This window comes from Arachis hypogaea, chromosome 14, assembly GCF_003086295.3.
Source record: "Arachis hypogaea cultivar Tifrunner chromosome 14, arahy.Tifrunner.gnm2.J5K5, whole genome shotgun sequence".
Taxonomy (NCBI): domain Eukaryota; kingdom Viridiplantae; phylum Streptophyta; class Magnoliopsida; order Fabales; family Fabaceae; genus Arachis; species Arachis hypogaea.
The window spans coordinates 39,575,473-39,585,088 of NC_092049.1; the positions used below are offsets into that span (position 1 = coordinate 39,575,473).

General features: G+C 37.6%; 1 non-coding gene across 1 annotated transcript; it reads left to right on the top strand.

The window, feature by feature from the left end:
* Positions 1-1,531: 1,531 nt before the first annotated feature.
* LOC112745709 (small nucleolar RNA R71) lies at positions 1,532-1,639 on the top strand. The gene has a single exon (XR_003173623.1). It is a non-coding gene; the product is annotated as a small nucleolar RNA R71 (small nucleolar RNA).
* The last annotated feature ends 7,977 nt before the right edge of the window (positions 1,640-9,616 follow it).

The following is a 9,616-nucleotide window of genomic DNA, read 5'->3' on the forward strand; positions in this document are numbered from 1 at the left end:
CATGCTTCCTCTCCATGGTTACAGAAGGAGATCTTTGAGTTTTAAACACAAGGTTGTCCTCATTCAGTTGAAGGATCAATTCTCCTCTGTCCACATCAATCATAGCTCTTGCTGTGGCTAGGAAGGGTCTTCCAAGGATGATGGATTCATCCTCATCCTTCCCAGTGTCTAGGATTATGAAATCAGCAGGGATGTAAAGGCCTTCAACCTTTACTAACACATCCTCTACTAGTCCATAAGCCTATTTTCTTGAGTTGTCTGCAATCTCTAATGAGATTCTAGCAGCTTGCACCTCAAAGATCCCAAGTTTCTCCATTACAGAGAGTGGCATTAAGTTTATTCCTGACCCTAGGTCACACAGAGCCTTCTCAAAGGTCATGGTGCCTATGTTACAGGGAATTAGGAATTTACCAGGATCCTGTCTCTTTTGAGGTAATTTCTGCCTATCCAATGCATCCAGTTCATTGGTGAGCAAGGGAGGTTCATCTTCCCAAGTCTCATTACCAAATAATTTGGCATTCAGCTTCATGATTGCACCAAGGTACTTAGCAACTTGCTCTTCAGTAACATCTTCATTCTCTTCAGAAGAAGAATACTCATCAGAGCTCATGAAGGGCAGAAGAAGGTTTAATGGAATCTCTATGGTCTCTAGGTGAGCCTCAGATTCCTTTGGTTCCTCATTGAGGAACTCCTTATTGGCCACTGGACGTCCCAGGAGGTCTTCCTCACTGGGATTAATGTCCTCTCCCTCCCTTGTAGGTTCGGCCATGATGGTTAAATCAATGGCCTTGCACTCTCTTTTTGGGTTCTCTTCTGTATTGCTTGGGAGAGTACTAGGAGGGGTTTCACTGACTCTTTTACTCAGCTGGCCCACTTGTGCCTCCAAATTTTTAATGGAGGACCTTGTTTCATTCATGAAACTTAAAGTGGCCTTAGATAGATCAGAGACTATATTTGCTAAGCTAGATAGATTCTACTCAGAATTCTCTGTCTGTTGCTGAGTGGATGATGGAAAAGGTTTGCTATTGCTAAACCTGTTTCTTCCACCATTGTTAAAGCCTTGTTGAGGCTTTTGTTAATCCTTCCATCAGAAATTTGAATGATTTCTCCATGAGGGATTATAGGTGTTTCCATAGGGTTCACCCATGTAATTCACCTCTGCTATTGCAGGGTTCTCAGGATCAAAAGCTTCTTCTTCAGAAGATACCTCTTTAGTACTGTTGGATGATTCCTTCAATCCATTCAGACTCTGAGAGATCATATTGACTTGCTGAGTCAATATTTTATTCTGAGCCAATATGGCATTTAGAGTATCAATTTCAAGAACTCCCTTCCTCTGAGGCGTCACATTATTCACAGAATTCCTTTTAGAAGTGTACATGAACTGGTTATTTGCAACCATGTCAATAAGTTCTTGAGCTTCTGCAGGCGTTTTCTTTAGGTGAATGGATCCACCTGCAGAATGGTCCAATCACATCTTTGATAATTCAGACAGACCATCATAGAATATATCCAGGATGGTCCATTCTGAAAGCATGTCAGAAGGACACTTTTTGGTTAGTTCCTTGTATCTCTCCCAAGCTTCATAGAGGGATTCACCTTCCTTCTGTCTGAAGGTTTGAACATCCACTCTAAGCTTGCTAAGCTTTTGAGGAGGAAAGAACTTGGCTAAGAAAGCCGTGACCAGCTTATCCCAAGAGTTCAGGCTGTCTTTAGGTTGAGAGTCCAACCATATTCTAGCTCTGTCTCTTACAGCAAACGGAAAAAGCATGAGCTTGTAGACCTCGGGATCAACCCCATTGGTCTTAACAGTATCACAGATTTGCAAGAATTCAGTTAGGAACTGAAAAAGATCTTCTGCTGGAAGTCCATGAAACTTGCAATTCTGTTGCATCAGAGAAACTAATTGAGGTTTCAGCTCAAAATTGTTTGCTCCAATGGCAGGGATTGAGATGCTTCTTCCATGTAAATTGGAATTAGGTGCAGTAAAGTCACCAAGCATTTTCCTTGCATTGTTGTTATTTTCGGCCATCTCTCCTTCTTTTTCAAAAATTTCTGTCAGATTTTCTCTAGAGAGTTGTGCTTTAGCTTCCCTTAGCTTCCTCTTCAGAGTCCTTTCAGGTTCAGGATCAGCTTCAACAAGAATGTTCTTATCCTTGTTTCTGCTCATATGAAAAAGAAGAGAACAGAAAATATGGAATCCTCTATGTCACAGTATAGAGATTCCTTTATGTGAGTAGAAGAAGATATGAATAGAAGATGGAGAATCCAAACACAAGGGTGAGGAGTAGGTTCGAATTCTTAGATGAAGAGGAGTGTTAGTAAATAAATAAATAAATAGAAAGAGGTGAGAGATGAGAAGAATAATTCGAAAATAAAAAAATATTTTAAAATTAAATTTAAAATTCGAAAATTAAAATTGAAATTAAATTAAATTAAATTTTAAAACAATTAATTAATTAAAAAGGAAATTTGGAAAAGAGGGAAGGGATTTTCGAAAATTGGAGAGGGAGTTAGTTAGGTAGTTTTGAAAAAGATAAGAATCAAACAAAAAGTAAAGTGGTTAATTGAAAAAGATTTGAAAATCAAATTTGAAAAGATAAAAAGTTAGAAAAGATTTTGAAATTAAATTTTGAAAAAGATGTGATTGAAACTTATTTTGAAAAAGATTTGAAAAAGAAATTTAAAAAGATTTGATTTTGAAATCAAAGTTGATTACTTGACTAACAAGAAACTAAAAGATATGATTTAAAATTTTAAAGATTAAACCTTTCTTACTAGGCAAGTAACAAACTAAAAATTTTAGAATCAATCACATTAAATGCTAATAAGATTTTCGAAAATTATGAAAAAGATTTTTGAAAATTAATTTTGAAAATTTCGAAAATTATGAAAGAAAAATGAGAAAGATTTGATTTTTGAAAAAGATTTGAAAAAGATAGAATTTTTAAATTGAAAATTTGATTTGACTCATAAGAAACAACTAAATTTTAAAAATTTTTGAAAAAGTCAACTCAAATTTTCGAAAATTTATGAGAGAAAAAGGGAAAGATATTTTTTTATTTTTGAATTTTTAATGAAGAAAGAGAAAAATACAAAAAAGACACAAGACATAAAAATTATGAATCAAAACAAGAAAAATATGCAAGAACACTTTGAATGTCAAGATGAACACCAAGAACACTTTGAATGTCAAGATGAACATCAAGAACTTATTTTTGAAAATTTTTGAGAAGAGAAAAACATGCAAGACACCAAACTTAGAAATTTTCAAACTTTAGACACTAACAATTTGAAAATGCATATGAGAAACAAGAAAAGACACAAAACAAGAAAAATTAACGATCAAACATAGAAAATCATCAAAAACAACTTGAAGATCATGAAGAACAAGAAAGAAACTCAATGCATGTGTTCTTCGAAAATTTAAGAAAAGTTAAAAGCATGCAATTGACACGAAACTTACAATTAGACACTAGACTCAAACAAGAAACATCAAATTATTTTTGATTTTATGATTTTGTTAAACTTTTTTTTTGGTTTTTTTCGAAAATTATTTTGGGAAAAATGAAAAAGAAGAAATTTTTTTTTGTATTTTTTTGAAAATAAAAAGAATAAAAGCAAAAACTTAAAATTAAAATAAAATTACCTAATCTGAGCAACAAGATGAACCGTCAGTTGTCCAAACTCAAACAATCCCCGGCAACGGCGCCAAAAACTTGGTGCACAAAATTGTGATCATTAATGGCACCAACAACTTGGTACGCACAATTGTAATCTCAACTCTTTATCACAACTTTGCACAACTAACCAGCAAGTGCATTGGGTCGTCCAAGTAATAAACCTTACGTGAGTAAGGGGTCGATCCCACGGAGATTGTCGGCCTGAAGCAAGCTATGGTCACTTGGTAAATCTCAGTCAGGCGGATTCAAATGGTTATGGTGAATTGATAATAAAAACATAAATAAAATATAAACTGGGATAGAGATACTTATGTAATTCATTGGTGAGAATTTCAGATAAGCGTATAGAGATGCTTTCGTTCCTCCTGAACCTCTGCTTTCCTGCTGTCTTCATCAAATCATTCCTACTCCCTTCCATGGCAAGCTGTATGTAGGGCATCACCGTTGTCAATGGCTACATCCCATCCTCTCTGTGAAAATGGTCCAATGCGCTGTCACTGCATGGCTAATCATCTGTCGGTTTTCGATCATACTGGAATAGGATTTACTATCCTTTTGCGTCTGTCACTACGCCCAGCACTCGCGAGTTTGAAGCTCGTCACAGCCATCCCTTCCCAGATCCTACTCGGAATACCACAGACAAGGTTTAGACTTTCCAGATCTCAAGAATGGCCATCCATGGGTTCTAACTTATACCACGAAGATTCTAATATCTCGGACTCGGTCCTCTGTATTAGATATCTAAGAGATACTCATTCTAGCTTGTTTGCATGTAGAACGGAAGTGTTTGTCAGGCACACATTCGTAGGTGATAATGATGATGAGCGTCACATAATCATCACATTCATCATGTTCTTGTGTGCGAATGGATATCTTAGAATAGGAATAAGCTTGAATTGAATAGAAAAACAATAGTACTTTGCATTAATTCATGAGGAACAGCAGAGCTCCACACCTTAATCTATGGTGTATAGAAACTCTACAGTTGAAAATACATAAGTGATAAGGTCCAGGCATGGCCGAATGGCCAGCCCCCTAAACATGATCAAAGGATCAAAAGATAATCCAAAGATGTAAATACAATAGTAAAAAGTCCACTTTATACTAAACTAGTTACTAGGGTTTACAGAATGAGTAATTGATGAAGAAATCCACTTCCGGGGCCCACTTGGTGTGTGCTTGGACTGAGCATTGAGCTTTACACGTGTAGAGGCTTCTCTTGGAGTTGAACGCCAGTTTGTAACTTGTTTCTAGCGTTTAACTCCACTTTGCAACCTGTTTCTGGCGTTTAACTCCAGAATGCAGCATGGTACTGGCGTTGAACGCCAGTTTGCGTCATTTAAACTCGGGCAAAGTATGCACTATTATATATTGCTGGAAATCCCTGGATGTCTACTTTCCAACGCAGTTAAGAGCGCGCCATTTGGAGTTCTGTAGCTCCAGAAAATCCACTTTGAGTGCAGGGAGGTCAGAATCCAACAGCATCTGCAGTCCTTCTTCAACCTCTGAATCTGATTTTTGCTCAAGTCCCTCAATTTCAGCCAGAAAATACCTGAAATCACAGAAAAACACACAAACTCATAGTAAAGTTCAGAAATGTGAATTTTAATTAAAAACTAATAAAAATATACTAAAAACTAATTAAATTATACTAAAAACTGTGTAAAAACAATGCCAAAAAGCGTATAAATTATCCGCTCATCAGTGTGGCACGCCAAGCTAGAAATGAAGGGCTACGTGACACCCTAGTAAAGCGCCAGCCACACGCCAGCTAAGAAGTCACGCTTAATGAGTGTTTTCTTTTCCCTCCAAAATGTAATTTTTCTTTTTCACTTTTGTTATTCTTTTATTTTACTAGGAGTAGTATAAATATCCCCAAGGAGTACTGAAGAAGGGGGTTAAGCAGTTAGTTTTAAATCCACTTTTACACTTCACTTTTGAGTACTTTTTGAGCTATGAGTAGCTAACTTCCCTCTCATTGAGAGAGGGAGCTCTTTTGTACTTGATGGATTGATAATAGTGAAATTATTCTTTTCTTCATCTTCTCTTTGATTTGCTAGAAGGAATTTCGTTCTTAATGCTTAGTGTTTAATTATCTTGGAAAAGAGATTGAATGCAATTGGGTTTCATGGGAACCTTGGGAAAGGATACATGAAATCATGCTTGAAATCCCTTCTCACACTTGAGTAGAATCTGGGTTTTGGTATTTGGATATATGACATATAATCCTTCCTCTACTTGGACCTATAATGGTGTGTGGTATAATCAGGGACCAAGCATATCTCTCTTCATGAGCAATTAGACCAAGAAATTGGCTATTGATCAAGATCTGAGAGATTGAGTCACCAAGGGATTGGGGCTCAATCAATCATGATTGCCAAGAGGTCAATGAGTTGCATGATTGAAGAGGATATAAGCTAGATTTGATCGAAAGAGACAACATCTCCCAATCTCAATGAATTTCCCCATTCTTATCTATCTATTTCTCTCTAGCTTAATTTTACATTCAGTAATTCCCCATTCCCATTTACATTCAAGTCATTTATGATTCTGCACTTTACATTCTGCCATTTATATTTCTGCACTTTATCGCTTTTCTTTATATTCTAGTCATTTACATTTATGTCATTTACAATTCCGCACTTCACAATCTTATTGATCTGCTTGACTAATTCATCAATCAATTAAAACTTCTTGAATTTGCTAATCTCTGTGGATACGATCCCACTCTACTGTGGGTTATTACTTGACGATAACTTTGGTGCGCTTGCTAAAAGAACTAATTCACCAATTTTTGAATGGGGGTATGGATTGGACTCATCAAGTTTTCACCCTCCAATCTTTCTCCAACTTGGTCACCCTCACCTCAAGTTCCTCCTTCAAACCCTTCATCCAGTCGAACTACAATTTAGCCTCCTCCATAAAAGCCTTTGTAGCATGAATGGGAAGATCCTGAGCAGTCCGATATAAAGCCGCCCCCATGTGTGCCATTTTGACGCTGCTCCGAGTAATGAAGTTCAAATGGCGAAGGAGAGAAACATCGTCAGTAGGGATGGTGCCATAAGGACCAATTTGCTGGTCCACAAACTCGACAGCATCAAAATCTGGGACATCAAGGTTAAAGGGCTCAGCGGTTTTCTGCCTTTTCGGTGGAGGAGCACTAGAGGTAACAATAGAAGCCTGTGGAGGATCAACCAAATGAAGCCGAGGAGTAGGAATCATCCTCCTCGGTCCAGGAGAGCTCGGTACAGATGGTTTCGACTAAACCTGAGAAGACCCCTCCCCGGCCATCTTGGCCGAGATGTTCTGAACTGCTGTAGCTTTCCTCGCCTTCTTAAAGGCCTTCATAGATTCTTTATTTTTAATCAACTCTGAAAACAAACATCACAGCGAAAAACAAAGTTATGAACCAAGAAGAGAAAAAGAAATAAACTCGACAAAATAAGCAAAAACACAAAACAGAAATCGACCACTACCCAGCTCAGCTCGAAGAAGAGAGGGATTTCCTAAGAATTTCTTTGTATCAAGATGGGGAGGCTGCCCCCAGTTTTCTTCCAACACAGTCACAAAGGCTTGCTTAGTCTCATCTAACATCTCCCACGTATATTTTGACACCATTACATTCTTTTGCTATTCTAAAGGAAAGGCAGGCTCGTCATTCTCATCCAGAAAAAAGGGCCGAGCTCACTCAACAGCTCGGACCCTAAAAAAGTAATTCTTAAAGTCACGAAAAGATTTATCAAACATGGAAAAAACCTTCTTCCCCTGGGAAGCTTAGAAAGAAACCTAGGCGGTCTTCTTCTTAACCACCCCAGGCTTTGTCAAAACAAAGAGATAAAAGAAGAGGGATTGCGAAGCAGGGATACTGACGTGGCAAAAATTGGCGAGTTAAGAAATTATTATAAGAGATACATTGCAAGTACAGTTCTTAACCAACCGAAATTCCACTTATCAATTTAGAAGGGTTGTCACAAAATTAAAATTAAAATTAAAATACTGGGAGTATGAATCCCAGGTCGTCTCCCAACGAATTGCAGAAAGATGTGCTATTTTATTAATCAGATGTTTTCAAAAATGGTTTGAGTTGATAAACAGGAAATTAAATTAGAGAATTTATGTAATTTTAAATAAAAACCTTGACTGGGAGTAGATTAGTTGGAAGCCCTATTCTTGCTGGAGTACTCTCAAGATTAATTGATAATTGAAGGTTGTTCTGCTCAGTTACCCTTTACTAGGTAAAGGAAAGTCAAGCAAGTTGGAAGGCTATTTCTAATCATAAGTCCTAATCCTCTCCCTTGAGAAGGACTAGTGTCAATGATTAGAGGGCGATCCAACAATAAACCCAATTACAATTTTTCTCTTGAGTAACCCAACTCAAGGTTTCCTTTCAATCATCTCCCAATCAAGTTATGGAACTACTCACTCATTATGAATGTAAATTTCACAAAATAAGGAAGAGAAATACTGAAAGACATAATAAATAATAATCAAAAGGATCAATTAAAATAAAAATAGTTCTTGTATAAATAAATTCTAGAAATAATCCTAGAGTAACTCTGAGTAAATAAAGAACATGAAAGAGTAAGTGACAAGTAAGGAAACAAACTAGAATGACGAAGTCTTGACGGAGGTAATAACGCTTCTCAATGTTCCAATCCAAAAAGCAATAAAACCAAATCCTAAGAACTATGAATGTGTAGAGAGAAGCCCTAGAGGAGAGGTAAAATCAGATCTGAAACTAAAACTTATGTGGAATGAATGTTGTCTCCGGTCTCTGCATGTTCCCTGGCTCTAATATGCTTTTCTGGGCCGAAAACTGGGTCAAAACAGGGCCCAAAATCACCCCCAGCGAATTCTGCAGATTCTGCAGATCGCGCATATTACACGATCGCGTCATCCAGGCGTTCGCGTCATCCAGCGTTTTGCCTTGCCACGCGTGCGCGTCGTCCACGCCTTCGCGTCACTGGTGCAGTTTCCAATCTGCGTGGTCGCGTGAGCCATGCGTCCGCGTCACTGCAATTTCCTCTATATCGCGCGGCCGCTGATAAACCCCGTTTTGACGGTTTATCATGTATTGATTTTAAGAGATTTTATCACCTTTTACCCACATTTATTCAATGAAATAGCATAGTTTTGTGATTGTCTCCTTATTTGTGCTTAGATGTGAAAACATGCTTTTAGACCCTTAATTTGATGGTTTTAATCCCCCTTTGATTCCACTAGATGCCTTGATATGTTTGTTAGTGATTTCAGATTGAAAAGGCTAGGAATGGATCAAAGGAGTGAAGAGGAAAGCTTGCAAAGTGGAGAAATCATGAAAAGTCAAAGAAGTTGAACTCGCCCATGGACGCGCGCGCGCACCTGGCGCTTGCGCGCACCTGCGAATCACCCCATGGACCCGTACGCGTGCTGTGCGCGTACGCGTCGGTGCTGGTTTATGATTTTTTTAATGAAAACGTGACCAACGAATTCTCAAGGGTTGTGGGGCCCAATCCCAACCAACTTTGGCGCCAAAGATGCTATTTAAAGCCAAGGATTGAAGAGCAATGGGGATTCCAATCATACACACTCATTAGGATTAGTTTAGAGTTAGTTTCTAGAGAGAGAAGCTCTCGCTTCTCTCTAGGATTAGGATTAGGATTAGGTTTAGTTCTTAGATCTAGGTTTTAATCTTTGCTTTCTTCTACTTCTACCTTTCAATTCTTTGTTGTTACATTCACCATTCTTCCATTCTTTTGTTGCAATTTCCTTTATGTTGTTCTTATGTTTTGTTGTAGATCTACTATTGTTCATTCCATTTTCTTTCAATTCAATAAGAGGTAATTCATGTAGATCTTGTTTCCTTTAATTTTTGTCGTTAATTCTTTACATTTGATTGTAGTTAGAATTAATTCTTGTTGTTGATTTACTATGTCTTTCTTTTGTGCCTTCCA